The sequence below is a fragment of the Aethalodelphis obliquidens genome, unplaced genomic scaffold (genome assembly GCF_003676395.1).
Source record: "Aethalodelphis obliquidens isolate GAN/ISIS:26980383/991018 unplaced genomic scaffold, ASM367639v1 scaffold40, whole genome shotgun sequence".
Taxonomy (NCBI): Eukaryota; Metazoa; Chordata; class Mammalia; order Artiodactyla; family Delphinidae; genus Aethalodelphis; species Aethalodelphis obliquidens.
In genome coordinates this window covers 8,560,323-8,579,104 of record NW_020837984.1, presented here as the reverse complement: position 1 = coordinate 8,579,104, position 18,782 = coordinate 8,560,323, and the positions used below count along the sequence as shown (strand labels likewise).

Below are 18,782 nucleotides of genomic sequence, written 5' to 3'. Positions count from 1 at the left end.
CAACATATGGAACCAACCTAAGCGTCCATTAGTGGATGAATGGATAAAAAAATGTGATACACACACACACACACAATGGAATATTATCAGCCATAATAATGAAGGAAATTCTGCCATTTGTGCCAACATGAATGAACCTTGAGGGCATTATGCTAAGTGAAAGAAGCTAGACTAAGAAAGACAACTGTATGACCTCACTTATATGCAGAATATTAAAAAAAAAAACCCAAAACACCCAAACTCATAGATACAGAGAACAGATTGGTGGTTTGCTAGAGGTGGGGATTGAGAGGTAGGCTAAGTAGGTAAAAGGGGGCAAAAGATACAAACTTCCACTTACAAAATAAATCATGGGGATGTAATGTACAGCAAAGTGACTATAGTCAATAATACCGTACTGTATATTTGAAAGTTGTTAAGAGAGCAGATATTAAAAGTTCTCATCCCAAGAAAAAAAGTGTAACTATGTGTGGTAATAGATGTTAACTAGACATATTTTGGTGATAATTTTGCAATATATAAACATCTAATCATTATGTTGTACATCTGAAGCTAATAGGTCAATTACATAATTTTAATATATTATTTAAATTTTAAAAATAGAAGTTTAAACTTTTATTAAACACACATAAAATTATCCTGTCAAACTATCATAAAAATTTCTAACTGCTTTTTCTCATATTTTTCTATTTTTCATCACAAATAATAAACAGTTCACAGACCAGTAGCAAACAGTTTGCAGATCAATTATTGGTCTTCATCCCACACTCTGAGTAACACTGGTCTAAGAGTAACTCCTTATTAAATTTAGTGAGAAAGCTCATGTAATAAATTTGTGATGAAACAGCAACAACACTGGATGTGTTCAAGTCAAAAAGACCTAATGGATATGTACTTAAGATATTTAAGACACTGGATCACAAATAATTCTTTTTTTTTTTTTAAAGCATTACAGTGGTCAGCCTAACACTGACAATTTTCTTGGTCAAATACTGAAAGAAATTATCCAATAATTTACCATCCTTCCTATAAAACTAATGAGACTATGACACAACCAGTAAGGATTTTCTGGAAAGCAATTCTCATTGTATTGATTTAATTTATTTCTATCACAGTCCACATAATGTTATAGATATAATCTACATACCTCAATTTTTAAAGGCTTTGATTGTGTCCTGTATTCCAAAACAAGCTAGAAAATGTTTTAATCTTAAACACCTCTCTACCACTATTAGGGGCCATTATGAATAAGAATGTCCATGGGCAAAGCAAACAATCACTGATCATTTACAATGTGCCAGTCAGTCATCCTGATAAGTACTTTAGGTACTATGCTAAAGCTAGCTATCCTCCATGTAAAGAATAACTATCACTTAGTTTATTTACTTATGTAGAAATAAATTTTAAAATGATATGAAAAGGGTAAAATCGATAGAAATGAATGTAAGGGTTAAAAAATAGGAGTAACATTACCACAGTATGGAAAAAGGCTATCTAGACTAGAGATCTGCAAAGTACAGCCCATGGACCAAGTCTGATTGCCACCTGTTTTTTTAGAGCCCACAAGCTAGAATGGTTTCACATTTTTAAATGCTTTGGAAAAAATCAAAAGAAGAACAATATTTTGTGACACACAGAAGTTCAGTTTCAATGTCTATAAATAAAGTTTTATTGGAACACAGCCATGCTTATTCTTTTACATCAGTTATGGCTGTTTTCATGCTACAATAGCAGAATTGAGTAGCACTTCGTATGGCTGCTTAGCACACTGCAAACTGCAGTGACACAGTTATAAATCCACAGCCTTTCAAGTGCCACATCACAATTTTTAACTTTATTTTTATTACCAGTGGCTGCTCATCATATCAAAACCAGAAAAGAAGATTAGACTGCAAATGTCACACTTTTAAGGCACAGTGGACAGTGAATTGTTCTGTTATCAAATTAGATGGCAAAGCACTGTGTTTATTATGCAATGACACTATAGCTGTGCTCAACTGAATCCAATATACATGAATATTACCAATCAAAGAACTCATCACAATATCCCCTGCCACAGGCAAACAATGGTCAGAAAAAAACAGAAAATTTAAAATGGTGTGTCTCATCATAGGAAAGCTTCTTTCACAAAAATAAAAAATGAACATGAGCTTCCGACCAAGTAAGTTTTCTGAATGGCTTATTTGTTGGCTAATCAAGGAAAGCCATTTACTGATGGTTAATTAAATCATATTTGATTGTAGAAACTGAAGAAGTGTGTCGAGAGAAAATAATCTCTGTCTGAGATTATCAGCCATTCAGTGAGTACAGTTACTCAAAAAATTGAGGACATTGGGAACAATATGAATAGCTGATGAGAAAACAAAGCAAAAAAACCCCACATATACATGCAAGGAAAATGATTTCAAGTGGTTTTCTTTGGTCAAAAGATGTTGTGGATACCGCTCAATTGCTGTTTTTTATTTGAGGAGTCAATGCCAAGTTTGGTGTAAGTGAAGAATTAACCTCTATGAAGAATCTATGTGAAACAATTCCAGGCAAGAATATATTCAAAGTTGAGAAAACACTAGTTCAGTACAACCTAGAGTGGAATCTGCTAAGATGTGTTACAACCAATGATGCCAATATATGTGGAGGAGAAAAAGACAAATTTACAAAGTGTGTTTTAAATGTTACGGTTATTCATGGTATTTATTATTCAATCAGCAGGTATCCTGCAGAAAATATCTGAATTAATCATGAGCCAAGAGTGTCAAAGGTGAATTTCACTCACTCCTATGGGTTTAACTATCCTCAGCTTTGTGAATTTTTGTCAAAAATGGAAGCTGAATATCTTGACTTGCCCTACCATGCAGTCCAAAAACTTTGCAGTGACAAAATTTTATTGTGACTTTTTTAGGTACTGAGACTAAAATTTTTCTAAATGAGAAGAATCACTACTGACCACTATTATCAAACTGAATGGCTTAGGAAATGAGCTTTTGCTGCAAACTTGATAATGTTTCTTAATGAATTTAATTTATATTTATAAGGCAAACAGTTGCTAATATGTGAATTTTTTTACTGAAGCAAAGCCAATACAATGCTAATTAATGCTGTTTGAATCACAAATAATATGTTGTGTTATCAAGAGTTAAAACAAAAAATAATATCTATATTCCCACACAAATCTGAAATAGATATACTTTCTAACATCAAATTAAACTCCAGAGAGGGTAAACAACTGTCCCAGGTTTAGCACTTGAAGTCCCAAATCCTGGGTAACCGCTCAGTCCCAGGAAACTAGAACAACTGGTCTCCCTAATTCCAGCAGTGATTTTTGGACCCGAATGCAAATGCAAAGGAAATTTCCATATTTCAAAATCCATCAACTGCAACTGAGGAGCTTCTACCTAACTTGCAACTGGAAGTGATTAATCTGCAATATAATCACATGCTAAAAGTCAAACATCAAAAGAAGAATCTAATAAAATAAGATGAATCTAATAAAAAAAGAAGAATTCTATAAAATAAGATGCTGCTCATGGATTGATATCAGTGTGTGGTACTAATCTGTTTGAAAGGGCATATTCAGAGGTGAAATACATGAAATCTCATCAGAGATCAGCATTAACAGATGAATATTTGCAGTTGAGTTTGATGAGACAGAACACTAACTTTGAACCCCAATCAAATGAAATGCTATCCTCCATTCCAATTAGATGTGTGCCACAAAAACACCTGTAATCAGTTATTATTATAGTATGAATTTCATCAAGACAAACATTTCAGAATCTCTCTCTCTTGCTATATAAGTACTTACATAATACCTTCAATTTTGCCTATTGGCCTGCAAAGCCTAAAATATTTACCTGGCCCTTTACATTATGTAGGCCCCTCATCTAGACTAAGATAAATATAGTTAAGGGATGGGGACTGTCATAGTTGACAAGAAACTGAATGAAGCAGTAACTGTCTTTTATGAGAAGAATAAACAAAGTGGTATGTGTTTAAAAGACTATAACATACCAGAGTCAGAAGCAATCACTTCATTACACCAATCTCTTTAGATGTCCATCTAGAATCTAGATCATAGATCTTAAACACTTCTGCTATGGAAGTTAATTTTCCTTTATATGAAAAATTGGTATGGATTCAAGGATGATTGACAGTGACTAACTGTGAAACAGTGTTTATTTTTAAACATTTTGAAAAGTATAGTTGTTTAGCGCAAAGTGTCAAGATTACAGGGATAGCAATTACTATTTAATTACACAAAGTACACTGGGCTGTTTTATGGTCTATGGAAAACTTCTAAAAACATAAATTAAAGCAGGTTATTTTGTTTTGTTTTAGTTTTGTTTAGTCATAAGAATGATGTATGACTACTAGGAAGACAAAATGTTACACCAGTTTCTGAGAGAGATGGTTAATTTTATACTCCTAGACAGCTTCCAAAAGAGAATAACCATCTTACTGTAGGCTTTAAACTTTTATCTACCTAAAGGCAAGAGCCAACCCATTATTTTAAAAAAATCAAATGTCCTATGAAAGCATTACAATCCAGATTTCATAAGATGGCTCCATACCATATTAGAAATGTTATGAAAAATTTAAACTATATAGCTAATATCCCAGTCAATAGAAAAATGCCACAAAACAGCAAATAATTTAGAGTTAATGACAGACAAATAACATGTACTTTTATAAAAATATCATCATCATCATGGCATTTCATGGTGCTAGGACTACGAGGAAGAATAAGATTCTGTTGATAAGCTTAAGAAAATTTATAATCTACTTGGTAAGCTAAACTAAGTAAATAAAGAAAATTAATAATAATATAAGTGAACATAGCCTAGTGCCAAATTAGTATATGCATATGTGCACTAAATGCTGTAAGAAAAGAGAAACAAAATTCGAACTTATTAATACAACCAATTATATACACAATTACTTGTTTCAAGGATGAAAATATGTAAATTAATGTCTACCTATTATTCATCAATAATGAGAAACTAGACTGTAGCAGTAATGTCACTTCTTTTTCCTCAGCCTAATATTTAAATTTAAGTAAAGATGATTCTTTTAAAAGCATCATTTTGATGTACTAAGCCAGAGTCACCAGGTCTCATATCACTGCTATGAGAGCAAATAACCCACTAATCAAATATAGTATTCTTTCCCATTGAGGAAAAAAAAAGGCCTCATAAAACTTAACACAGCTCCCCAGGTAACCACCACTAATCACCAGAATTGGCACTTAAATGAAACTTACTTACCATGCAAGTTTTAAGGCATCTCTTTAAGAACAGAAGCAACAATAAAAGCATAGTCTACTCATTTGATTTCAGTACATTAGCCATAACATGTATGTATGAGAATAACTGGTATTTTCATACTATTTTGAAGTTTGATTATTGCTTTCTCTAGAGTTTTAAGTATTTTATGATTATTTTAAGTATTTCTCTTTCTAGTGAGAACATTAAAAGGTTCTATTAACAATTTTTATTAAAGTCCTTTATTAGATTTTAAGATAATGAATGTTGTGATCTTTTATTTTAGGAGAAATGAGAGAAGATGGCATAGGACAGGTAAAACTCTTTCTCTTACTGTTTATTAGACATCTAAATTCCAAAAGAAAAGCATACTGTGATTATTCTGAACTCAGGAAAAGCTGCCTACTGGAATACATTAGCTGGAAACAGCTTTCTAGAAAACTATTCAGCTTTTCAGTATTTCAAGGTTATAATTATTATTAAAATAGTTATTTTTGAAAAACAAAATTATGCATAATGAACTATGCACAAAAGAAATTATATATCTGGAATTTGCCTCAGAATAATCCAGTGGGGAGAAAGCAGGAGGGATAAGATGAATCAAAGTTGCCATGAGTTGATGATTGATGAAGGTGGGTGATGGGTAATATAGTAGTTTATATATACCATTCTCTCTACTTTGGTGTATATTTGAAATTATCCAAAGTTAAACATAAAAATAAAAGGTTTATAACAATAATGAAGTTAACCAATTCGTTTTTATCACATTTATGTGTAATTTTTGTAAGTAATGCATGTGGGGTCCCTCTCCATCTTCTGTTGCTGACATCACATCTAAGTTCATTTTGAGAGAAGAAATCAATGCCCTGCTATACCAATTCCAAAAAGGTTTTGTTTAAGTCAGAGGAAGCCTCATAATTTTATTAAAAGCCAACAATGGGGACTTCCCTGGTGGCACAGTGGTCAAGAATCCGCCTGCCAATGCAGGGGACGGGGGTTCGATCCCTGGTCCGGGAAGATCCCACATGCCACAGAGCAACTAAGCTGGTGTGTCACAACTAACTGAGCCTGCAATCTAGAGCCTGCGAGCCACTACTGAGCCCACGTGCCACAATTACTGAAGCCCATGTATCTAGAGCCCGTGCTCCACAACAAGGGAAGCCACTGCAATGAGAAGCCCATGTGCCGGAACTAAGAGTAGCCCCCACTCGCCGCAACTAGAGAAACCCTGCAAGCAGAAATAAAGACCCAACACAGCCAAAAATAAATAAAAATAAATAAATCTATTTAAAATGTTACATTAAAAAAAAGCCCACAGTGGATTATCACAGTAACTAATTCATTATGAGACTGCAGTTTGAATGATAGCTCCACAGTTATGAGAATTATAACTTTGGAAAAATAATTTCATCTCCGTAAGTCTCAACTACTTCATCTGTAAAATAGAGATAACTCCACATACCCCACAAGATTTTTGTGAAGCTCTATTGTGACTATGTATGTGGTAGGACTTTGTTAATTATATGGGACTATACTAATGATAGTAATTATTAACATCATTGCTTGAATCTACTTCTTTATGGACATATCTATATTGAAAATATAATAATTGCTTAGAGGGAACTGCCATATTACAGTTGAATGTGCACGCATAATAATCCGCATTTAATTTGCTAAAGCTTAAAGAAATTTAACCATAAATTTTATATATTTTTAAATAGCTTATTTTTTAGAACACTAACTGTTAAGGAAAAAAAGAAACTGCAACCTATCAAAACTTTACAGACACATCCACTTGGATGTACATGAGATTCAATCAAGAAATTGACTTCCCAAGAATCTTTCTGGAAAGGTCGCTAAACAGAATAAGAGAAACATTACTTTGAGCTCTACCCACCACGAGTCCCTCCCATCAGGAAACTTACACAAGCCTCTTAGATAGCCTCATCCACCAGAGGGCAGACAGCAGAAGCAAGAAGAACTACAATCTTGCAGCCTGTGGAACAAAACCCACATTCACAGAATAATAGACAAGATGAAAAGGCAGAGGGCTATGTACCAGATGAAGGAACAAGATAAAACCCCAGAAAAACAACTAAATGAAGTGGAGATAGGCAACCTTCCAGAAAAATAATTCAGAATAGTGATAGTGAAGATGATTCAGGACCTTTGAAAAAGAATGGAGGCAAAGATCGAGAAGATGCAAGAAATGTTTAACAAAGACCTAGAAGAATTAAAGAACAAACAAACAGAGATGAACAATACAATAACTGAAATGAAAACTACACTAGAAGAAATCAATGGCAGAATAACTGAGGCAGAAGAACGGATAAGTGACCTGGAAGACAGAATGGTGGAATTCACTGCTGCGGAACAGAATAAAGAAAAAAGAATGAAAATAAATGAAGACAGCCTAAGAGACCTCTGGGACAACATTAAATGCAACAACATTTGCATTATAGGGGTCCCAGAAGGAGAAGAGAGAGAGAAAGGACCAGAGAAAATATTTGAAGAGGTTATAGTCAAAAACTTCCCTAACATGGGAAAGGAAATAGCCACCCAAGTCCAGGAAGCACAGCGAGTCCCATACAGGAAAAACCCAACGACAAACACGCCAACACACAGTGTAATCAAATTGGCAAAAATTAAAGACAAAGAAAAATTACTGAAAGCAGCAAAGGAAAACAACAAATAACATACAAGGGAGCTCCCATAAAATTAACAGCTGATTTCTCAACAGAAAGTGTACAAGCCAGAAGGGAATGGCATGATAAAGTGATGAAAGGGAAGAACCTACAACCAAGATTACTCTACCATCCAGGATCTCATTCAGATTCGACAGAGAAATCAAAAGCTTTACAGACAAGCAAAAGCTAGGAGAATTCAGCACCACCAAACCAGCTCTACAACAAATGCTAAAGGAACTTCTCTAAGCGGGAAACACAAGAGAAGAAAAGGACCTATAAAAACAAACCCAGAACAATTAAGAAAATGGTCACAGGACATATCGTTAATTACCTTAAACGTGAATGGATTAAATGCTCCAACCAAAAGACACAGGCTTGCTGAATGGATACAAAAACAAGACCCATATATATGCTGTCTACAAGAGACCCACTTCAGACCTAGGGATACATACAGACTGAAAGTGAGGGGATGGAAAAAGATATTGCATGCAAATGGAAATCAAAAGAAAGCTGGAGTAGCAATACTCATATCAGATAAAATAGACTTTAAAATAAAGAATGTTACAGGAGACAAGGAAGGACACTACATAATGATCAAGGGATCAATGCAAGAAGATATAACTATTATAAATATATATTCACCCAACATAGGAGCACCACAATACATAAGGCAACCGCTACCAGCTATAAAAGAGGAAATCGACAGTAACACAATAATAGTGGGGGACTTTAACACCTCACTTACACCAATGAACATACCATCCAAATTGAAAATAAATAAGGAAACAGAAGCTTTAAATAACACAATATACCAGATAGATTTAATTGATATTTATAGGACATTCCATCCAAAAATAGCAGATTACACTTTCTTCTCAAGTGTGCATGGAACATTCTCCAGGAGAGCTCACATCTTGGGTCACAAATCAAGCCTTAGTAAATTTAAGAAAACTGAAATCATATCAAGCATCTTTTCTGACCACAACGCTAGGAGATTAGAAATGAATTACAGGGAAAAAAACGTAAAAAACACAAACACATGGAGGCTAAACAATACGTTACTAAATAACAAAGAGATCATTGAAGAAATCAAAGAGGAAATCAAAAAATACCTAGAGACAAATGACAATGAAAACACGATGATCCAAAACCTATGGGATGCAGCAAAAGCAGTTCTAAGAGGGAAGTTTATAGCTACACAAGCCTACCTCAAGAAACAAGAAAAATCTCAAATAAACAATCTAACCTTACACCTAAAAGAACTATAGAGAGAACAAACAAAACTCAAAGTTAGCAGAAGGAAAGAAATCATAGAGAGCAGAGCAGAAATAAATGAAATAGAAACAAAGAAAATAATAGCAAAGATCAATAAAACTAATAGCTAGTTCTTTGAGAAGATAAACAAAATTGATAAACCATCAGCCAGACTCATCAAGAAAAAGAGGGAGAACACTCAAATCAATAAAATTAGAAATAAAAAAGGAGAAGCTACAATAGACACTGCAGAAATACAAAGCATCCTAAAAGACTACTAAAAGCAACTCTATGCCAATAAAATGGACAACCTGGAAGAAATGGACAAATTCTTAGAAAGGTATAACCTTCCAAGACTGAACCAGGAAGAAACAGAAAATATGAACAGACCAATCACAAGTAATGAAATTTAAAATGTGATTAAAAATCTTCCAACAAACAAAAGTCCAGGACCAGATGGCTTCACAGGTGAATTCTATCAAACATTTAGAGAAGAGCTAACACCCATCCTTCTCAAACTCTTCCAAAAAATTGCAGAGGAAGGAACACTCCCAAACTCATTCTATGAGGCCACCATCACCCTGATACCAAAACCAGACAAATACGCTACAAAAAAAGAATATTACAGACCAGTATCACTCATGAATATAGATGCAAAAATCCTCAACAAAATACTAGCAAACAGAATCCAACAACACATTAAAAGGATCATACACCATAAACAAGTGGGATTTATCCCAGGGATGCAAGAATTCTTCAATATATGCAAATTAATGTGATACACCATATTAACAAATTGAAGAATAAAAACCATATGATCATCTCAATAGATTCAGAAAAAGCTTTTGACAAAATTCAACACGCTTTTATGATAAAAGCTCTTCAGAAAGTGGGCATAGAGGAAACCTACCTCAACATAATAAACGCCATATACGACGAAACCACAGCAAACATCATTCTCAATGGTGAAAAACTGAAAGCATTTCCTCTAAGATCAGGAACAAGACAAGGATGTCCACTCTCACCACTATTATTCAATATATTTTGGAAGTCCTAGCCATGGCAACCAGAGAAAAAAAAGAAATAAAAGGAATACAAATTAGAAAAGAAGAAGTAAAACTGTCACTGTTTGCAGATGACAAAATACTATACATAGACAATCCTAGAAATGCCACCAGAAAACTACTAGAGCTAATCAATGAATTTGATAATGCTGTAGGATACAAAATTAATGCACAGAAATCTCCTGCATTCCTATACACTAATGATGAAAAATCTGAAAGAGAAATTAAGGAAACACTCCCATTTACCATTGCAACAAAAAGAATAAAATACCTAGGAATAAAGCTACCTATGGAGACAAAAGACCTGTATGCAGAAAACTATAAGACACTGATGAAAGAAATTAAAGATGATACCAACAGATGGAGAGATATACCATGTCCTTGGATTGGAAAAATCAATATTGTGAATATGACTATACTACCCAAGGCAATCTACAGATTCAATGAAATCCCTATCAAATTACCAATTGCATTTTTTACGGAACTAGAACAAAAAATCTCAAAATTTGTATGGAGACACAAAGGACGCCGAATAGCCAAAGCAGTCTTGAGGGAAAGAAACAGAGCAGGAGGAATCAGACTCCCTGACTTCAGACTATACTACAAAGCTACAGTAATCAAGACAATGTGGTACTGGCACAAAAACAGAAACACAGATCAATGAAACAAGATAGAAAGCCCAGAGATAAACCCACGCACCTATGGTCAACTAATCTATGACAAAGGAGGCAAGGATATACAATGGAGAAAAGACAGTCTCTTCAATAAGTGGTGCTGGGAAAACTGGACAGCTACATGTAAAAGAGTGAAATTAGAACACTCCCTAACACCATACACAAAAATAAACTCAAAATGGATTAGACACCTAAATGTAAGACCAGACACTATAAAACTCTTAGAGGAAAACATAGGAAGAACACTCTTTGACATAAATAACAGCAAGATCTTTTTTGATCCACCTCCTAGAGTAATGGAAATAAAAACAAAAATAAACAAATGAGACCTAATGAAACTTAAAAACTTTTGTACAGCAAAGGAAACCATAAACAACACGAAAAGACAACCCTCAGAATGGGAGAAAATATTTGCAAACGAATCAACAAAGAATTAATATCCAAAATATATAAACAGCTCATGCAGCTCAATATTAAAAAAACAAACAACCCAATCCAAAAATGGGCAGAAGACCTAAATAGACATTTCTCCAAAGAAGACATACAGATGGCCAAGAAACACATGAAAAGCTGCTCAACATCACTAATTGTTAGAGAAATGCAAATCAAAACTACAATGAAGTATCACCTCACACCAGTTAGAATGGGCATCATCAGAAAATCTACAAACAACAAATGCTGGAGAGGGTGTGGAGAGAAGGGAACCCTCTTGCACTGTTGGTGGGAAAATAAATTGATACAGCCACTATGGAGAACAGTATGGAGGTTCCTTAAAAAATCTAAAAAATGAATTACCATATGACCCACTACTGGGCATATACCCACAGAAAACCATAATTCAAAAAGATGCATGCACCCCAATGTTCATTGCAGCACTATTTACAATAGCCAGGCCATGGAAGCAACCTAAATGCCCACTGACAGATGAATGGATAAAGAAGTTGTGGTACGTATATACAATGGAATATTACTCAGCCACAAAAAGGAACGAAATTGGGTCATTTGTTGAGACGTGGATGGATCTAGAGACTGTCATACGGAGTGAAGTAAGTCAGAAAGAGAAAAACAAATATCGTATATTAATGCATGTATGTGGAACCTAGAAAAATGGTACAGATGAACCAGTTTGCAGGGCAGAAGTTGAGACACAGATGTAGAGAACAAACGTATGGATACCAAGGGGGGAAAGCTGCAGGGGGTGGGAGGGATGGTGGTGTGATGAATTGGGCAATTGGGATTGACATGTATACACTGATGTGTATAAAATTGATGACTAATAAGAAGCTGCTGCATAAAAAAATAAAATTAAATTTAAAAATTTTTTTAAAAAAGAGAAACATCACTTTGTGTACTAAAGTATAGGATAATTATCGAAAATAGGCCACACATCTTTGAGTTCAGATATTAATATAGCTTATGATCAGATTAGCACTAACTTATACACACTTTATGTTCAGCCCCCTGGTTTCTTGTTTAGGAATTATTATTAAGCACAGATAAAACACAGATTGTAACATCCTGTCATTATTGCTTGCAAAGTTCTTTCTCATGTAAAACTTTCATATGCTACATTTTAAAGTAGGGTTTTGTGTGTCTTTGTATAATTTTCTTTTACTATAATAACTTTATCAACATATTTCTCTAATCAATTGAATGTATTCAATAAGAAATAAAAATTGTAAATAATAAAATAATTAATGCTAATATTTATCAAGTGCCTAGTATACTAGGCATATACTCAGTACTTTAAATGTTTAAGTTAATTCTCACAACCCTATGAGGTGGATTCTACTATTAGTCCCATTTTATAGACAAGAAAACAGACACAGAGATTAAGTAACTTCCCCACAGTCACACAGCTTGTGAGGTGTACAGCTGGAATTCAATCCCTAACAGTCTGGCTCTGGACCAGGGTTCTCAGCCTCAGAGCTACTGACATGTTGGGCCAGGTAATTCTTTGTTTTGGAGGTGCCATCCGGTGCATTGTAGGATTAAACATTAGCAGCATACTTGGCCACTACCTACTAGATGCTAGTAGTTGCCCCACCTCAGTCGTGACAATCAAGTAACATCTCCAGACATTGCCAAGTGTCTCCTTCGTGGAGGAGAATGGTAAAATCACCTCCAGTTGAGAAACACTGCTCCAGAGAAACCCCTACAGAACACTGCCTCTCTAAAAACCACAATATAGAAATATGGAAAGCAGGAAAATAAGAAAATTAAAATCACCTATAATTACACTATCTAGAGATGATAATTAATATTACTCATACATTTTAAGTTTTCCGGGTGCTCCTCCCCAAGTACATTCCTATCCGTCTACCTACTCTCACAGTCTTAAATTTTATGTTAATTGTTCCCTTGTTTGTCTTTATAGTTTCCCTGTATGTGGCTACATTCCTAAATAACATGATATTTAGTTTTACTTATTTCTAAACTTCATATAAACAAAAACATAGTGCATTCTTTGTGTTACATGCTTTTTTCATTCAATACTATGTTTTGGAAATAGATCCATGCTGATGTGTATAGGTGTAAGTTTATTCATTTCCATTGCCTATTGTATTCCACTGGATGAATATCATAATTTATTCATGTACTCTACTGCTGATGGACATTTAGGTGGTTTCTAGCTTTTTCTATTACAAACAGTGCTGCTATAAACATTTTTCTACATATCACTAGGGTATATCCCCAAGAACAATTTTTGGTGATAGGTAATGCATATCTTAAATTTTAATAAATAATTCCAAATTTTTCCCGAAGTCGTTTTACCAATTTATATTTCCACCAGCGAAGTGTAAGGGATTCCATTGCTCTACAATCTAACACTTAGATTTAACATTCGTATTTCAACTTTTTTGCCATTCCTAGTATCTGTGAAATAGTTTCTTGTTGAGATTCTAATTTGCACTTGCCTAATTAATAATAAGGTTACACATATGTTCATATGTTTCTGGTTATTTGTTTCTTCTTTCTAGAAACGCCTATTCCTATCTTTCACTCATTTTTATTGGGTTCTTTGCCTTTTTCTCACTGATTTGGAGGAGTTCTTTACATATTCTGGAACTAATCCTTTGTTAAGTAACTTCTCCCTATTTGTTGCTTGTATTGTCCCTGTCTTTATGTATGTTAAAGAGAAATTCAACCACATTAAAGATAAGAATGTACCACCTTTTCCTTTATGGTATGTTTTTTATGTCTTAAGATGTCCTTCCCTCCTCCCAGTGTTATACAGATATTATTCTGTTATTAAAGCTTTTGCCTTTCACATTTATGTCTAATCCATTTACATAGTTCATTCCTTAGAGAAACCAGGTCATTTATTCTATATAATGCTTCATATTCTGGGTTTGGTTGATAGATTGCTCATTTAAATTGTTCTTCTGTCCCCTGTTATTTCCTATACACTTGTATTTTAATCCATTTTCTTGCTTAAAGTGCAGCTTTCTAGGCAGTTTTTTACATCATATCATGAGGTACATAAATATTTGGTTGCCCCAAGTTTTAGTGATGTTATAATTGACCAACAGATTCAGACGGTATCTGATTCCTCCACTTAAAATTCCCCATCAAACTTTTACTTGGTGGTTTTAAAATACATTGGTGAACACTGCCTAACAATTTTTTCATGGGGGATTCAAAAATAGGGATTTTCTAAGTCTGTCATTTCACCTGTATTTATTACTTGCAATTCTTCTGTAAAAAAATTTGTCCTCCATCAACTATTTGGTTTTCATGAAAGGAAGTTTAAAAAAGGTAGGATAAATGCTTGATTCTTTCCTTTTATTTATCAATGTTCAGAGCAGAGATCAGCAAACTTTTTCCATAAAGGGCCAGATAGTAAATATTTTAGGCTTTGCAGACAATGTAGTCTCTGTCACAATGATTCAACTCTGTCATTATAGCAAATAAGCAACCATAGACAATGCTTAAATGAATAAGGATGTCTATGTTCCAATAAAACTTTATTTATGAATACTGAAAATTTGAATTTCATGAATCTTCACATTATGAAATATTCTTTTGATTTTTTTCCAGCTACTTAAAATTTAAAAACTCTTCTTGGCTCTCAGGCCTTACAACAATAGGAGGTGGACTGGATTGGGGTCATAAGCCATAGCCTGCCAACTCCTTGTTTAGAGTTATGAATTGGTGCCCTAGCCACCTCCACACATCCAATGAGAGAGTAAGTGTGTGTGTATGTGTGTGTGTGTTAAAAATCTTTAAGAACCTGTGGATTTTTAGATGCTTGATGCACTCCAATCCCCTGTAGTCATTATCAGTTTTGACTCTCCAATTGTTTCCCTTCATGTCGGCTCCTTTCTCCTTTTGATATGACCCAATTAGCCTTTGGCAGCTGCCTTACTTTTATGGTGCAGCATGTACCTGACTCATATATTCCCTGCCTTAGACTTGGAATCTACTATTTCTCTAGAGTTATAGCTTTTAGGCTTTTTCAGTGAACACAAATACATATTTTTAAAAGGAAAAAAAAGTTTTAACTGATATTTCCAATTTAAAATTAGGATGAAGAGGGGTTTATTTCATTTATTTGTGTGTTTTTTTCCTTGTAGTTTTTTTTTTCTTATGTTAAAAATCTTGGCCCCTAAAGATTAACTTTTTTTTGTTTTAACTAAACATCAGTTCACTGAAACTGCTTTCACTTAGTCACCAATGACCTCTGAACTGCCAAACCCAATGGATAAATTATGCCTAACTCATCACAGGTCTCTATACTATTTAACACCCTTGACTTTGTTTTTTATCTTGAAACATTTAACTTCCATCATACTACACTCAACTAGTTCTTCTACCTTGTTATTTCATCTCCTTCTATAACTTTTTACTTGCCTCTAGCCTTTTCTTCTTTAAATTCTATATATTATCCCTTGACATTTTTATCAACTGTCAGGAATCAGCAGCAGAAACACATTAATTGGTATCTTCAGCCCAGGCTTCATCCAAAGCTTCACACTGATACATCCTGCTCCTGCAAGCCACTGACAGACTAAGATAGCTGTCCCTTCTATGAAGTTCCACAGCATCCTTTGCTTCTCCTATCACCAGAAAGATCACTCTTTATTATCCCTTCTGATTTAATTGTCTCTCCCATAGACTGTTTCTTTTCTTTTTTAACATCTTCATTGGAGTATAACTGCTTTACAATCGTGTGTTAGTTTCTGCTTTATAACAAAGTGAACCAGTTATACATATACATATGTCCCCATATCTCTTCCCTCTAGACTATGTTTCTTAAAGGCATTATTTATGTCCATTTTGCTCACCATCTTATCATTAACAGCAGGCATGGAATTCTGTGGTCAATATTTGTCAAATAACATAGGTACAAATGAATGAATAAATATCTCTTTGACTAGAAAATATCTGTTAAAAGAAAAATTTCCAAAGAAAATATATTGACATAACAAGCTTTTATTCAATGATTCATGAAGTTGGCAACATCCAATCTAGTAGACAGAAAGGAGCTCTGAATTGCTGTACAAAGTAAGAGATTTTATAGACCAAAGTGAGCAGGAACAAGGAAGTTATACTGGGCATTTGCTGATTGGTTAAAGCAGGTTACTTTCCTTACATGTTGCAAAGGGAAGTCTTAGGTAACTTGTGCTGAGCAGGCAGGCACTGATTCATTGACCTAGACCTTCCTTTTCTAGAAGAGCCAAGCGCAGAAGCTTAGTTTAGGTTGGCTGACATGGGGCTTAGCATGAATGACTCCATCTTGGACCTAACCTGGTTACTTTCACATATCTGAAACATAACATATCTAAAACCAAACTCATCGTTTTATCCTCAGGCCCCAAACTTGATCCTTCTCTTATGTGGTTATTTATATGATTCTTGATTTCCTACAACCCACCTACAGCTAATCAAACCAATCATCAAGTTCTGTTGATTGCTCCTAAATATTTCTAGAACCTAGCCCCACTGTAATTCAGATCTTAATTTTCTGTACCTGGTATACTGCTTCCTAACTGATATCATTATCTTTAGTCTATCCCCACCACTACCACCACTACCTCAAATATAGCCTCCACAAAGCTACAAGAGTGATCTACCTATAATTCCCCTGCCTAAAACCCCATAGGATAAAGGCCAAGCTCCTTATTATGGTATATAAGACTCTCCATTACCCAACCTATGTCCTCCTCTCCAATTTCATCTCCTACTACTCTCCACCTGAGAGTCTTGAGTCATTATATATCCCTAATACCTGTTATATCACTTGGCATACTAGAGGTGTCAATATGTCAATAAATATTAATTGAACCAAAGTAGATCTACTAGAACTATTTAGGTATCTTATCACTAACACTATATTTTCCAATATTTTATTATAAAAAATTTCAAATATACAGAAAAGTTGTTAAGACTTTGACAATAAACATACACAAACCTACTACCTAGATTCTACAGTTAATGTTTCATAGTAATTGCTTTATCATATATCTATCCATCAACCCGTCCTTCTATCAACCATCTTATATTTTGATATATTTTGAAGTAAGTTTCAGACATCTGTACACTTCACCCCTTTAAGCCACTTTAGCATGCATATCATTAACTGGAGTTTAATGTTTATTTATAACCCTTCCCCTCCCCTTATAAAATGTACAATTAAATGCACAAATCTTAAGTGTTCCATTATATAAATGTGTATATATATATTATACATAACATATATTATATTATTACAGATTACCTATCTACCTATCTATTTCCATCAACCCCAGAGGAATTTTAGCCAAACAATTTTCTTAAAGTTCATATTCTGCTCAGGCCTAAAAATAGTTTACAGTTAAAGTAAAGAGTGACACTATTTTTAATTACTGCTTATTTTAACCATGACCTAGCCTTAGGCTCATCAGAATATGGACTTTAATTCTAAGAAAAATTCTTTGGGTAAAATCCTCTGCGGAATATATAGAGAAATCCAGATGTAAAGTTCTCTGATGCTTTGAATTAGCTTGCTGTCAAACCTTAATTACTACAGTAAATATTTTTCTCTAATAGCATACATTACTGCCTCTTTACAACTTTTCAAGAAAAAGTTTGTCCTTCATATTTCCCTGTTCACATTCTCTTTTGTCGAAAAACATGAAAAGAGAAATTATGTTACCATGTCTTAATTTGAAATAACTACCATCTGAAGAAAAATTAATATTAGTCTTCATGAAAACAAAAAATGCTCTGGCATTTTCCCCCTGCAATAAGAAAATATTAATTCGTCCTCACTTTTACAACTTATAAACCATCTTCACAGTGATCTTATTAACCTCAGGTGCCCTGCAATTTCGTAGACTGTTCTCTGATGGATGTGGTACACTTTAAGAAGATTCTTGCCCACTTTCTCCAGAAGTATTTTGAAAAACATATTTAAACAGATCTTAACTGAGTTACAGTTAAGAGTCAGCCACAATGAAGAAAAAACAAATTAGAAAAAGTCATGAATAGTTAAAATGGTAAATTTTATGTATATTTCACCAAAATTTAAAAAACAAAAGAAAAAAAAATGAAACCACTAGGGGTCTAGCTAGCTCCAGGGAAGATTCTGGCAGGGATTTCTGCTAATGACAAAAACTGAGGGAAAGAATGTGAGTTCTCTGTTAAACTTTAGTCAATACATTTTAAAGATGCTACCTTGGGTTGCATGTTGGAATGAGTTTCTAGGTATGGAGCATACCTCTTGTTCCCTACCACTGACTCTGGTCATGGACAAGTAGGTAACAAATCATGAAGTTTTACATCTAATTAGTCTTGCTGTACTACTCACTGGCATACTGTTTGGAATTTTGGAAATGGTAGAAACCCATTCTTTTTAATGTG

General features: G+C 34.1%; 1 long non-coding RNA gene across 1 annotated transcript in view; it reads left to right on the top strand.

Annotated features, from left to right (window-relative positions):
- Positions 1–1,712: 1,712 nt before the first annotated feature.
- Positions 1,713–18,782, top strand: part of LOC113633562 (uncharacterized) — a 36,276-nt gene continuing 19,206 nt past the window's right edge. Inside the window, exon 1 of the long non-coding RNA XR_003438247.1 lies at positions 1,713–5,573. This is a non-coding gene — a long non-coding RNA (uncharacterized LOC113633562). The remainder of the gene's footprint in view (positions 5,574–18,782) is intronic.